Here is a 14,627-nt window from a genome sequence, read left to right as displayed (position 1 = left end):
ACGCAGGGGGGGGCGGGGAGCAAGGCGGGGTCGGAGTTAGTCCGCTCCCTAAGCTCCTCCAGAAGCGGGAACGCCCACAGCGGCGCAAAAAAGCTACGCCACGGAAAAAGAAGGCGTAGCCCATAGGCGTCCATGGAACGGCGAAAAATCAGCCCCCTCTCTGAGCGCCTCGCCCCGCCCCTATGGCCCGAAGGAGCATAGGATGAGAACTATCCCGGGGACCAATCAGCGTGCGCGCCCGGCATGGACGAGCCCCCCTCTCTGCACCCAATCACCTGCGACCGCGCCCTACAAAACATCCGGCCAGCGCCGCCCAAACCCCCAGGTAAGTGAGCACTCGGCCGGAGGCTCTGCCCGTCTGCTGAGTGGCATTGCCCCTTTGAAAACCGAAACGGGCTGAGGGCATTCACATTGGCAGGCGCAGAATGCACTCAGGGGACTTTGCGAAAAACTGGGGGAACTTCGCATAAAGGGGAAGAGGTGCCTAACTGCCTAACTCTCTTTCTACCGTGATAGAAAGAATGACTCCACAGCTAACTGATGCATGCTAGTTGCTTCTAACTAAGCACAAACAAAGTAACCCTTCCGTGGCAGAAGGGAATGACACTTTGCAAATTAACCGCATGCTCTCCCGTTTCCTTGCAGGTGCCCTGACTCTTGCGCTCCCACCTGGTGATGACCGACAGAGCGCTGACAGGTAAGGAGGAGGTGGGGGGGCATTCCGCAGATTAGTGCAAACCGCCCATTCACCTGAACCCACCCGCTCACTTGCCGCTTTGGGTGAGGCCCAGCAGGGGTGGGGGGCAACCATGCCCGCCCCTGGCTGCCTCAGAGGCAGGCGCCTCGAAAACCACATGTGGCCAGGTGTTTGTTGTGACCAGCTCATTCTCTCCCTTAAAGGTAAAGGCTTGCCAAGGCCGAGTGCATCCTCACCAGACCGTCATGCATCAGCTGCTGCCCTCGACCATGTGCAACCCCCCCCCCCCGGATGGCGGAGTGTGGGGCTTGCCTTGCCAGTGGAACGAGGCAAAGCCCACACGTGTCTTTTTCCCCCACAGGCACGTCCAGGGCATGGCTGCTCCCCCGCGCCCCGCCCTCCCCAAACATCTCTGACGGACGGTTGGCTGCAGCCCAGGAAGCACCGTCGCGCCGCGGCCTGCATCCCAGCCCCGCCCCTCCGAGCGGGAAGGAGGGCTGTGTGGAATGCTCCGGCTCCCTCGCCAGCCTAAACGCAAGCCCGCTCTTTCCAGTGCAATAAAACGAGATGTACAACAACTGTTTTCTGTGTCTGCGAGTCTGACTTCGTCCTCCGCCCCTCCCCCAACACTCCCGTCACATCTCCCCACCTGCACATTGCCACAAATGTATCCGACACACCCCGTCTTGCCTCCCCGCCCCCTCCCTCCCTCCTCCTCCCCCCCTCCTCCTCTGTATTTGACCAGTGTCTGTACCACCCATCTGCCGAAGAGAACTTGATTCTCAGAAGCCTATGCCACAATAAAATTGGATAGTTTTAAAGGTGCTATGGGACCCTTTTTGAATTCGCTACCACAGGCTAACACGGCTAACCCCCCTGCATCTATGGCCAGGTAGAGGGTTGGGGCGGGGCATGTGAGCGGGGAGGGGGATCAATCCCCGGTGGGGAGAATAGCTGGCCCCCGATAAGCAAGGGAGAGGGTGGTGCGAGCTGCCGCTGCAAGGGAGCGGGAGATGGCAGGGGAAACGGTCCGCTCGCTGGAATCCTAGCCCCCACCAATGGAGAATCCAGGGTGGTGGCAGGCGGATGCCATATCCCGGGCAGGAGGTCTCGCGCGCCTGGGGAGGGTCGCCCCCATCGCAGCCGCAGCCCCAGCAACACAGTCCCATGAGCGGCCGCCTCCCAGAGTGGGTCCAGCCCCTCGGGCGTCTGCAGCAGCCCCATTGGTCATTCCACCCCAGGGCGTCCTGCCTCGCATCCAATCCCGTGGAGCAGTTGCCAGCCTCCCACGCCAACAGGCCATGGTTGTTGGGAGGGGTGGGGTGTGTCCGAGGCTGCACGTGGCTCCGCCCTGGCTCGGCGCCGTCTCCTGCGTTCAGCAATTGTGGCCACTCGCGTTGCCCTGCCGGGGGGGGGAACCACTCCGAGGCTGCCAGCCCCGCCAATCCTGCAGGGAAGGCCGCTGGCCCCGCCCACAGGGGCAGTGGAAGAGCGCATCAGCTGCGCAAAGTGGCTAAAATGCGGGAGCCCGAGGCCTCCCGGCTGGCTGCCACAGCGTGCCCCTTCCCCGGCTGGGCCATGCAGGCTGGGTGGCCACCCCAGGCCCAGGAGGGCCCCCCGATGGCAGGTTGCGTGACTGCCCCAGCTCAGGGCGGCATGCCAGGCAGGGCAGGTGCGTTAGGGCAATATGGAAGACATGCCAGAGCGGCCCCTGGCCAGTCCTTGTGCATCCTAAGCCCCCCCCCCTTGGAAGGGATGCGCTGTCACCGCGGGCCTGGTCATGCGCTCATGGTGCCAGGGCAGGATATGGCTGGCAGTTCACCAAAGTATCGCAGGCAGACACGGGTCCATGTGTAGATGAGCTTTATTCCCAGTCCCACGGCGCAACGTACAGCCAGGCCCAAGGGTTCACGTCCCGCAAGGATGCACTTGAGCAGCACAGCATCCCCGCAAGGGAAGAGGGCCCTGGGGCCATAGGAAGCCAACCACCACGGCCCCCTCCCCTCCAACCCACAGGTCTGAGACGGGGGGGGGCCTGTGCTGAACCTATCCATGAACTATGCAGCTGCCAGACAGAAGATAGGGAATTGTTACATCTCAGACCCTCCAAGGTCATGCCGGCGGGCGGTGTAGTTCGGTGGGCAGCACAGAAACACTATACCCACAGCGGTCCCGGCTGCATGGAGGGCAACGGGTGGCGGGAGCAGTGGGCGGCCAGGCTCGGGGCCCAGCTCATTGCCAAGGCTGCCGGGAATGACCTCCTGGCAGATGAGGGTGCGATGACTGCGCGGCCAGTTTACCTGGAGGAGCTCTTCCCTGGCCGTGCGGAGGAGGCCCACCTCATACGAGCGTGGCTAGACACGGCGCTGTGCGAGGTGGAGCATGACCTCCTGGAAGAGGAGGTGGCTGCGGGCCCTGCGCGCAGTAAGTCAGGGTCCTCGGCGCCATCCAGGGAGCCTCCTCCGCTGCCACAGAGGGCAGGCCATAAGGGCCCGGAGGTGTCCCAGCCACTTCCGTCGAGGCGCAGGTTGCAGGTGCTTGCAGCAGATGCCGGGCTGCCACCAACGGGTGCCCCCCCTCCCTCTCTCCCCCCTCTGCAGGGACCATCAATGACAGGTGGATGGCTGCCATGGACCGGGTTCACGGGGCATTCCAGCAGGCGCGGGCAGCGGCACCATGTGAGTCTCGCCAACAGGAGGGGCACGGGCATGTGGGGTGGGGCGGCCTGCGGCCGCGACAACAACCCCAGAGCCCACAGGGGCCCTGACGCTCCCATCCCCCACCTCTTGCCCCCACAGCGGCGCCCGCCCGGAGCCCCTCGCCAGATGAGGAGGAACTTGGGAGGGGCTTCACCGCCTGGTCTCCACCCCGCTACCCGCCACCCGCTGAAGACCCAGAGGGTGACCCAGTGGAGGGGCCTGGCAGGAAGCGGCCGAAGCTGGAGCCCGTCCCCGCAGACGGCCGGGCAGCTGCCGATATGCCATCCCAGGCACAGGCATCTTGGACCCCAGCCGGGCCCCTGCTCTGTAACGGGGATGCCGTGGCGGGGCCGCTGGCCTCCCCCTGCTCCGACGCGCTACCTAGCCCTCACCCTCCTGGCTGCTGAGGCCGGGGTTCTGGGTTGGCAAGCTGCTCTCTGGGCGCCTGATGCAGCCCTGGAATCGATTGGGAATAAAGCCAAGTTCATTAACCGCTTTTCCCGTGCAGCCCGTCCATGGGGGGCGGTGGCTGCTGGCCGGGGCGGCTTTCCCATGCTCTCTACATGCAGGGGTTGAGGGAGCGGGGACTCGGAGGGGCCGCCTGGGACACCATAGGGGCGTAAAGGGCGAGTGTTTGGCCGGCCGAGGCCCCCATGGCCAGGCATGGCCCTCAGCGCGCAGCATGCCACAGGTGCTCCGCGACCCTGTCTCGCACAGCTCGGTCATGCTCCTGGGGCTCTGCAGGGGCGTCAGGAGAAAGGCGACCGGCGGGCAGCAGCCAGGGGTCCTCGCCTGGGCCCTCTGTGGCTGGCAAGGGGAGCTGCTGGCGCACGGCAATATTGTGCAGCATGACACAGGCAGCCACGAGCTTGGCGACGGTGAACGGCTGCATGGCCAGGCGGCCGCCCGTGTGATGGAGGCATCTGAAGCGCATTTTTAGCTGACCGAAAGCACGTTCGATCACCATCCTCGTGCGCCGGTGGGCCTGGTTGTAGTTGGCTCTGTCGGCGGGCTCATCCGCAGGGTATGGCGTCAGGAGGTAAGGCAGCAATGGATAGCCACGGTCACCTGCAAGGGGAGGCGGAGTTAGGATCTCCCTTCCCATCCCCGTCCCCTCACAGCTCCCCCACCAACTCCTGACCTAGGAGCCAGCCTCTCCCCTCAGGCCATGATGACAGGAGCCTGTTCAGGCCGGAGGTGGTGAAGATCTGTGCGTCGTGGACGCTTCCCGGGAACTTGGCAACGAGGTCCGTGAAGATCCCCTGGTGGTCACAGGCTGCCTGGACGTTGATACTGTAGAACCGGTGCCGATTCCTGTAGACCTGCGGCTCCTCTCTGGGAGCGCATATGGCCACATGCGTGCAGTCGACTGCTCCAATCACATTGGGGAAGCCTGCAAAGGAGGAGAAGCCAGCCCGGATGGGTGCCAACTCTGCCTCCGAGGTGGGAAAGTGGATGTGCTCGCGGATCCGACCAACTAGGGCGTCCAGGAAGGCATGCAGGCAGCGGCTGGCGGATGACTGGGAGACCTCCAAGGCCTCAGCCATGACTCCCTGGAAGGAGCCGGTCGCAAGGTAGCGGAGGGACAGCAGGACCCTCTGGAGGACGGGGATGCCCCGGGGAGCCGCAGCTTGCCCCTGAAGGGCGGGCGCGAGCTCCTCGCACAGAGCCTGTATGGCTGCCCTGTCCAGGCGGAAGCGGTCCAGGCAAGTCATGTCGCCCAGGAGCAGGGATGGCACCCTGGCCTGGAACCGGCGGCGGCGTCTGAGGCGGCGCCGCCTGAGGGCCGCTCGGACAAACACGGCTGGCAGGAGGTGGCTGGTCCGGATGGCTGGGAGCCGCGGCGGCAGTGGCGGGCACCAGGCGGGGATGATCAAGGTCCTGCCTGGAAGGAATGCAGGTTGAGTTTCAGCACCCTGAACCCCCCCCCCATGCACAGCAGCAGGCCTACCGGTCTCAGCGGCCCGTTGCAAGTGGTGCTCAGGAGCAGGTCCTCTGTCCGCTGCATGGGCCGTCCCAGCCACCCTTCCCGGTCCTGCACCCCCTGTGCCCTCCTCCATCTTGCCGAGGGGATGGGTGAGCACATGACTAGGTGGCTGGTTCCCACCACTTATCTCGGGGACCGGACATTCCAGCGGGCACTACCCCCATGTCTGCTGAGAGCACTAGTGGCGGCGGAAGCCAGCGCCAGGCAAACTGGACAGAGGCCGAGAGAGTGCTGCTTTTTGGGCTCGTGGTGGAGAATGCGGAGGTCGCCCTGAGCACGCACAGGGGCGCCTCGTCCCGGTCTCGACGACGGGCATTCTGGCAGATGGCAGCTGACAGGGTCTCGGCTGTGGGCAACGCGCCCCGCACTGCTCACTCGGCAATGAAGCGCTGGAATGATTCTTTCGGGCCCGCGCGCAAACGAGTGCGCCTCCTCATGTCTCAGGGGGTTCCTTATGAGCGGGCCCTTGACGAGGGGCTCCCAGGCCCAGAGGCGGTCATGCGAGCGGTCATCCCGGAGGCGGTGGTGGGCGGCCTGGGCGTTGAGGTCCTGCCCGGTTAGTATTTGTGGATTCAGGGAGGCGAGGGGGGGGGACGTATGGATCGTGGCACATGTGTGACAGGGCCTCTCCCGTGAGTAGGCACGGCCCCTGAGGGTCCAGACCCAAGCCAGGCGGAGGCAGAGGCAGCGGAGTCTGTGCCCCCCCTGGCAGAGAGCGGGGCCCAGGAACAGGCAGCCCTTCCACCGCCACAGCAAGCCCCTGCTGCCAGCGACGAGGAGCCTCAACCGGGCCCGTCGGGGGGCATGGATCCGGAGCACGGTATGTATCTGTGGCCCTGCTGCTGGTGGGGCCAGGGACCGGCTCGGCCGCCGGCCTCGGCCACACATCCAAGGCCACTCATGGCGCCGACCGGTCTCAATACGAGGGGCTGCGGCCGCAGTTGGAATGGGTGTGCTTGGCCCGGCTCGGTGGCCTGTGGCAGCCCATGTTGGGCCGCTGCTCTTCCCTCCCTGGGGCCTCTTCCCACCCATGTCTCGCTCCAGCAGGGACCATGCGCCTGGAGATAGGCGGGGAGGTGATTGCCCAGCTGCGCGAGTTGCCACCCTCCCGGAGGACCTCTGCTGCCGGAGCGGCTCTCCTGCAGTCGCTCGGCTTCCCTGTGTCGGTGGAGGGTGAAGGTGGCCCTGGGACTCCGCCGGTTCAGGACACCTCATCGACAGAGCCGCTCGAGGAGCTGTCCCAGCCTGCAGCACCATCCCCTCCAGCCCCCCCGCCCCCGGGTGCCATGGGCCGTGTGCGGGAAGGACCTGGCTCCGCCTCTGAGGGGGAGGGGCCCATGGAGGGGATCCTTCCAGGCGCACGGGCTCGCGGCCCCCGCCCTGCCCAGCGGCTTCCCCCGACACTAGCCGCAATGTGGGCGGCGATCGAGAGGGAGCGGCTAGAGGTGCACGCTGCATGGGAGGAGGCGAACAACCGCGGCCGGGAGTTCATGGCTGCGGTACTGGAAGTGGGGGAAGGGGTCCGTGCCTCTCAAGTCCGTGCCGAAGCCCTGCTCGGGCGGCTCGTCGCCATCCTCGACCCTCCGGCCCCACCCGCTGCAGCAGCTCCACCCGCCCCAGAGGCACCCCTCCCTCGGGCCCAGTTGCGTGCGAGAGGCCGGGCCCGTGGACGGCCAAGGGGGTCCGGCCGCCGGCCTCGCCAGTGACCGCCGCTGCCGCCTTGGGGGTGGGGTGGGGTGTTTTGCTGCACAGACGGCTCTCCTACACGCCTCCCCTTCCTCACGTCTGCTGGGGGAGGTGGGATGATATAATAATAAAGGCTGATTTCTGTGCAATGGGTGTCTGTGTTCTTTGCCTTGGGATGGGGACGAGGGGGCAGGCCCGCTGTGTCTGCCTCTTGGTGGCGGCCTCAGGCCAGCCCTCCCCTTCGGCGCCACTGGGGGGCTGTCCCCTGCTGCCAGAGACTGGCTGCTGCCCTGGATTCCTCATGGCAGGGCGCCTGCCAGTCCCATGCCAACCTCTCTGGACGCGGCCGCCAGGGACTTGGTGCTACATTGGGCAAACGGGGGAAAGGCTTCTCAGACTACGCCCACCCCTCTCCTTCCCGACTGCGAGCCCCGCCCGACACACGAGCCGAGGCAGTCTGCCAGCATGGGCGCGGTTTGCCTGCTGCTCTGGGGCCTGGCCGGGATCGCGTGCTGCCCATAGGCTGCGCCTTTCCTGGCCCCTCCCCCTGACGCTTGTCAGGAACAGCGCCCTTTGGCTGCGCCTGGCGGCGGCCGTGGATCAGACCCGCCCACAACACTTTCTGGTTCTCCAAAATTGCATCTCTGCGCCGCTGCGGGCGCCGCTGCGGCCACACTTTGCTGGCACAGGATCCGGCCCGGCGGCGCCGCCACACCACCAGTGCAGCCGCGTCGGCGTTGGGGCCGGCCATAGGATTGCGCTGAAAAAGGAAATTTCAAAGGTCTATAAAGTGTTGTTCAAATGGTATACTGAAGAAGAGGTAGTTAAGGTGCAAATGGTGAAGTGGGCTATAAATTTTAATAAAGAAATAACAATGGAGGCGTGGGAATACTTGTGGAAAAATACTTTGAAGATTACGACATGCACTAACATTAAAGAGAATGTCTATAAAATGATCTATCGTTGGTACCTGACACCAAAGAAAATTGCGCTAGGGAATGTGAACACGTCTAATAAATGCTGGAAATGTAAAAAGCATGAAGGATCTTTGTATCATATGTGGTGGACTTGTGAGGTAGTCAGGCAGTACTGGGGGGAAATAATAAGAGTAATAAGTGAGATTTTACAGTTTCAAGTTAATAAGAACCCAGAACTCCTGCTACTGAACTTGGGGATGGAAGATATTCCAGCACAACATAGGACATTGCTTTTTTACATGACAGCAGCGGCTAGACTTTTGTATGCGCAAAAGTGGAAAGTACAAGAAGTGCCAACTATCGAGGACTGGATTTACAAATTGCTGTACATGGCGGAGATGGATAAACTGACAAGAAAACTAAGAGACCTTGATCCAGGACAGTTTAACACAGATTGGGAGAAGCTGAAACAATATTTGGTGAAAAAATGGGAGTTGGGAGGAGAACTGTGGCAGTTTGAAAATTATTGAAGAAAAACAAAAGAAGAGAGAAGTGACTATACCGGGGGGAGGAGAGTTAAAGAAGAATTACTAAGCAATTATTCTATTTGATTATTCTATACAGTATTGAGTAATAGTTATTATGTGATATATAAGAATAGAAATTAATTAATTAATTATGTTGCTAGCAGATAGGGGTGTAATTGAGAATTAACAGAATTATAATTCATGAATACAAGAAGGGAGGGAATGAGAAGTAGCATATAGAATATAGGTTAAATTGATTGACTTATGCTGAAGGTATTTTTGGTTATAGCGATATTTAGAAATGTGCAGAACATGGGTCAAATTGATTGACTTATGTTGAAAGTATATTGTGTTTATAGTTATATTTAGAAATGTGTAGAATATGAGTCAAATTGATTGACTTTATGTTATAAAGATAAGAGATATAAGAGGAAGTAAAGAGTAACATATAGAGTATAAGTTAAATTGGTTGACTTATAAATGTATTCATCACTTATGAGTACTCAAGTTATGTATAGGGAGGGATAAATTGTTTGTCCCATATTGATGACATTAGAATGAATAAGTTAGAGTACAGGATATTGAGAATATTACCAGTATTATTACTATTGAATAATATGCCAGGAATATATTAGTTGATAAGTGAAGGGAAACTGACTTAGCACTGTGTTATAATAGATTAGCTTAGAAGAGTGTGAAAGTATATGTTTAATTGACAAAATAAGTTGAAATGAGTAGGGGAAGAATAGACAAAGGGTTGGAAAACTGTTGGAAGTCAACAAACAGGGGGGGAAAGGGAGGGGGTTAGAACTGGAATATTAGAGTATTTTGATTGTTATAAATGACAAAATATTTCTAATTCCAATAAAAAAAAAATTTTTTAAAAAAACTTTGCTCAGATCCATTTTTAGCCCATTTTTTGAAATGCGATATCCTAAATAACTGAGTTCAGTTTTGTGAAATTCACATTTAGACAATTTGATGAGCAACTTGTTGCACATGAGAGTAGTTAAAACTTGTTGTACTAAATGAACATGTTCTTCTTCTGTTTCAGAATAAATTAATACATCATCCAGGTAAACAACTACTCCTTTATATAAAAATTCGTGTAATACTTCATTGATCATGGACATGAAAACCGAAGGTGCCCCGGCCAGGCCAAAAGGCATAACTAAATATTCATACTGCCCTAAGGGCGTATTGAACGCGGTTTTCCATTCATCCCCCTCTCTTATACGGACGTGGAAGTAAGCATCTTTTAAGTCCAATTTGGTGAAGATCTTACCTTGTGCCACGACGTTGAGTAGGTCTCTAATAAGGGGTATGGGATAGGCGTTTGTGGAGGAGATTGCATTAAGCCCTCTGAAATCAGTGCATAGTCTTAATCCTCCATCCTTCTTTTTTACAAAAAGTACTGGAGCGGCATGAGGACTATTTGCTGGTCGGATAAAACCCCTTTCCAGATTAGTGTCAATAAATTTGCGGAGCTCCTCTCTTTCTATAGGGTTCATTGGATACAATCTGCCTTTAGGCAAGGTGGCTCCAGGAAGGATTTCTACTGTACAGTCTGTCCTCCTATGAGGAGGCAAAGTGTTCGCTTCTTCTTCTGTGAAGGCTTGTAGATAAGCTTGATATTCTTTAGGTATTTGATTGATTTCTTCCTGGGTTAGAAGTGCTTGCTCCATGAGGGTCGGGTTGGTACCCCAATTTTGATTCCAACGATGATTTTTGCAGTCACTGTGTTTAAAAATAATGCTCCCAGCCGGCCAGTCAATGTCCGGGTTGTGGTCCCACAACCACCTGCTCCCCAAGATCAAAGGGTATTTGGCTGTAGCGCTAATTACAAATGATCTCGTCTCCCAATGCTCTCCCATTCCTGTGATTACAGGTATTGTTTCAGTGGTAACTGGGTCCATATTTGTACCATCCATTTGTTCAAAGATAACCGGAGTTTCCAGTTCCTTCATTGGAAGTACAAGTCCATTGACTAGAGCGGGTGCAATAATGTCTCTGGAGCATCCAGAATCAATGAGTGCCTGTACATGAATATGAGTTTTCCTTTCGGGATTAACTAACGTAACTGGCATGAATAATATGGACCCTCGGGGTCTTTCCACTATGGGAGCGGACTGTTTCTTGATCTGCCGTTTGGGTCCGGTTACGACAGATCCATCTCGTTTCCCGAATTGGGGCTCTTGGGTCCTTTTTCTCCGATTATAGCGGTCAAGTCAAGTTCCATAACTTCTTCTAGCTCTAAACCTTTTTCGGGAGGATTTCTTCGGGATGAGCCTCGCCCTCTTGCGGTTCGTGGAGCCAGCATCGGGCGGTATGGTGGGGGAAGGGTGGTGGAGGCTGTACGTACTGGCTGGAATGGAGTTCATTGCACAGGCCTGAGTGGACATTGTGCTGCGTAGTGACCACTTTGGCCACAATGTAGGCACAGTCCTTGTTGCCATCTAGCTTCTCTCGCTCCTCTGGCCATGTATCCTGCTCCCCTTCCCCCTCTCACAATTATTGAAGTCCTTCGGTGCCCTGTTGCTTGTTGCTGTTCCACAAGCCGTACTTCCTGCATCCAGTTTTCTACTTCACATGCCAATTGAATCCAACCCAATAGTGTGGGGGATTATCTTGCATAAGAGCCCGATACAGCAATTTGGAGTTCATGCCTTGTTTAAACAAAATTATTTTTGTAGATTCCTCACATCTTGGGCATTTGGCGGCTAACTGTCGGAATTTAGTAACATAGTCTCTGGCCGACAGATTACCTTGTCTAATGGTTTGTAATTCCGTTCGGGCTCTATCTTGAACGGGGTTTCTCCTGTAGACGCATGTACACTATTGTTGTAAGAAAATTCTGCTAAGGGCAATAAATCAATCCAATTGTCTTGTTGGAAGTTAATGTAACAACGGAGAAACTGTTCTAATAATTGATTAGTTTTTTCGGACTGTCCGTCGGTTTGCGGATGGTGTGCAAAACTTAAACCTTGCTCAATTCCCATTAGTTGCATAAGCTCCCACCAGAAGTTGGCAATGAATTGTCCGCCGCGTTCGGATATTATCTTTGATGGAAAAGAATGGAGTTTTACAATGTATTTCAGAAAAATATCCGCCAATCTTTTTGCCGAGGGCAGAGTAGTGCAAGGAATGAAGTGGGCTTGCTTGGAAAACAGATCCACCACTACTAAAATACAGGTGTGGTTTTTTGAGGGGGGAAGATCTGTGATGAAATCCATAGAAATAACTTCCCACGGTCTACTTGGAGTTTCAAGGGGCTGCAAAAGTCCAGGAGGTTTACCCTTTTGCGTTTTGGCGCTGAGGCAAATGGGACACGAAGCTACATATTGTGAAATGTCTTTGTGCATGCCCGGCCACCAAAATTGTCTCTGGACCAGATGAAGTGTTTTTAAATATCTGTAATGGCCGGCTGTTGGGGCATCATGACAGCGTTGCAGCACTTCTTTCCTCAGACTCTTTGGTACATAAAATCGATTACCCCAAAGCCATTCCCCTTGTTCGGATTGAAATAATTTCTCTTTGGGCATACTGTCCCCCTCCTTTTCGATTTCGCTTTTCAGTTTTTGTCTCCACCCATTGTCAGTCTGAGAAGGTTGTGCTGTGCGACTGCGCGTAGTAACCACACACCCCAGTTGGGTGGGCGAAAATACTGTATCTATTGTCTCCTCCCGCTTGCTTTTGTGTTGGGGCATGTGTGAAAGGGCATCCGCCAGGAAGTTAGTTTTACCAGGCAAGAATTGGAGAGTGAAATTGAATTTTGAAAAGTATTCCGCCCATCTTAGCTGTTTAGCGTTGAGTCTCCGAGGACTGCGTAACGCTTCCAAATTTTTGTGATCTGTCCAAACCTCAAACGGATGGCACGCCCCTTCTAGCCAATGTCTCCAAGTGGAGAGCGCTGCTTTTACAGCAACTGCCTCCTTCTCCCAAACATTCCAATTTCTTTCTGCTTCAGAAAATTTACATGAAAGGTATGCACAAGGCTTGAGCATATTGTCTGTCCCCCGCTGGAGAAGGACTCCCCCAATCGCCGTATCGCTGGCGTCTACCTGCACTTTGAATGGGCGATTTTCATCGGGGTGTTGCAGCACTGGTTCGGATATGAATTGCTGCTTTAATTGATTAAAGGCTGATTGGCATTGTGGTGTCCAATTCAATTTAGCTTTTGGTTTTTTAGCTTGCTCCCCTTTGTCTTTAGTCTTTAGGAGTTCAGTGAGGGGGAGAGTTATTTGGGCAAAGTTTTGTATAAATTCTCTATAGAAGTTGTCAAACCCCAGGAATGATTGCAGTTCTTTACGATTTGTGGGGGTTTGCCAGTCTTGAACAGCTTTCACTTTGCCTGGATCCATTCTTAATCCATCTTTTGAGATGCAATATCCCAAGTAAATAAGTTCAGTTTTGTGAAGATCTTACCTTGGGCCACGACGTTGAGTAGATCCCTGATGAGAGGTATGGGATAGGCGTTTGTGGAGGAGACTGCATTAAGTCCTCTGAAGTCAGTGCACAGTTGTAATCCTCCATCTTTCTTTTTTACAAACAATACTGGTGCAACATGGGGGCTGTTTGCTGGTCGGATGAATCCCCTTTGAAGATTAGTGTCAACAATGAATTTTTGGAGCTCTTCTCTTTCATTTGGGCTCATGGGATAAAGTCTACCTTTGGGTAATGTGGCTCACGGGATGAGTTCCACTGCTCAATAGGTTCTCCTATGGGGAGGTAAGGTGTTGGCCTCTTCTTCAGTGAAAGCTTGTAAATAGGTTCTGTACTGTTTAGGTATTTGGTTAATTTCCTCCTGGGTCAGGAGTGCTTGTTCTATGAGGGTAGGATTATTACCCCAATTCTGGTCCCAACGATGGGTTTTGCAGCTATCTTGAAGGTAACGCTTCTAGCTGCCCAATTAATGTCTGGGTTGTGGTCCCACAACCATCTGCTTCCCAAAATTAATGGGTATTTTGCTGTAGAGCTAATTACAAATGATCTTGTCTCCCAATGTTGACCCATGCCTGTAATGACAGGTGCTGTTTCGGTAGTGACTGGATTCATATTAGTGCCATCCATCTGTTCAAAAATGACTGGATTTTCAAGTTCTTTTATTGGGAGCACTAATCCGTTCACTAGAGCTGGTGCAATTATATCTTTGGAGCACCCAGAGTCAATAAGCGCTTGCACCCGAATATGAGTCTTTCGTTCAGGATTAACTAATGTAACAGGCATGAATAGTATGGACCCTTGAGGTCTATCCACTATGGGAACTGACTGAGTTTTGATCTGCCGTTTGGGTCTGTTTACAACAGATCCATCTCGTTTCCCAAATTAGGACTTTCGGGTGCTTCTTCACCGATTAGAGCGGTTGGGTCAAAGTCCATAACTTCCTCCAGCTCTAATCCCTTTTCGGAAGGATTTCTTCTGAACGTACCTCTCCCTTGTGAAGTTCGCGGAGCGGGCGTTGGGCGGGACAGTTGAGGAAGGGTGGCAGGGGTTGGACTCCTTGGTGGGAACGAAGTTCTCTGCACAGGCCGGAGTGGACATTGCGCTGCGAAGTGATCGCTTTGGCCACAATGTAGACACAGTCCTTGTTGCCATCTAGCATCTCTCGCTCCTCTAGCTGCATATCCTGCCCCTCTGCCCCCTCTGACAATTATGGAGGTTCACTGGTGGCCGGCCGATTGCTGTTGCTCAACCAGACGCACTTCTTGCATTCGGTTCTCTACTTCACAAGCTAATTGAATCCAACCCAAGAGTGTGGGGGGATTATCTTGCATAAGGGCTCGATCCAACAGTCTGGGATTCATGCCTTGCTTGAACATAATTATTTTGGTGGATTCCTCACACCTTGGGCATTTGGCAGCTAGCTGTTGGAATTTTGTAACATAGTCTCTAGCCAACATGCTACCTTGCCTAATTGATTGTAATTCCGTTCAGGCTCTGCTCTCTTCTAGTGGGTCTTCGTATTGCGCTCGGAGCGCATCTACCAAACCCTGTAGGGAATCTAATTCTGGAGCCCCCAAATCGTACAAGGCTACATACCATTCCGCTGCTTTTCCTTGTAGATGTGATGCCAAATGCTCGATTTGACTAGCTTCGTATTCGAACAAGTGTCCC

This window comes from Eublepharis macularius, chromosome 2 (genome assembly GCF_028583425.1).
Source record: "Eublepharis macularius isolate TG4126 chromosome 2, MPM_Emac_v1.0, whole genome shotgun sequence".
Taxonomy (NCBI): Eukaryota; Metazoa; Chordata; class Lepidosauria; order Squamata; family Eublepharidae; genus Eublepharis; species Eublepharis macularius.
Note: the sequence above shows the minus strand (reverse complement) of the source record.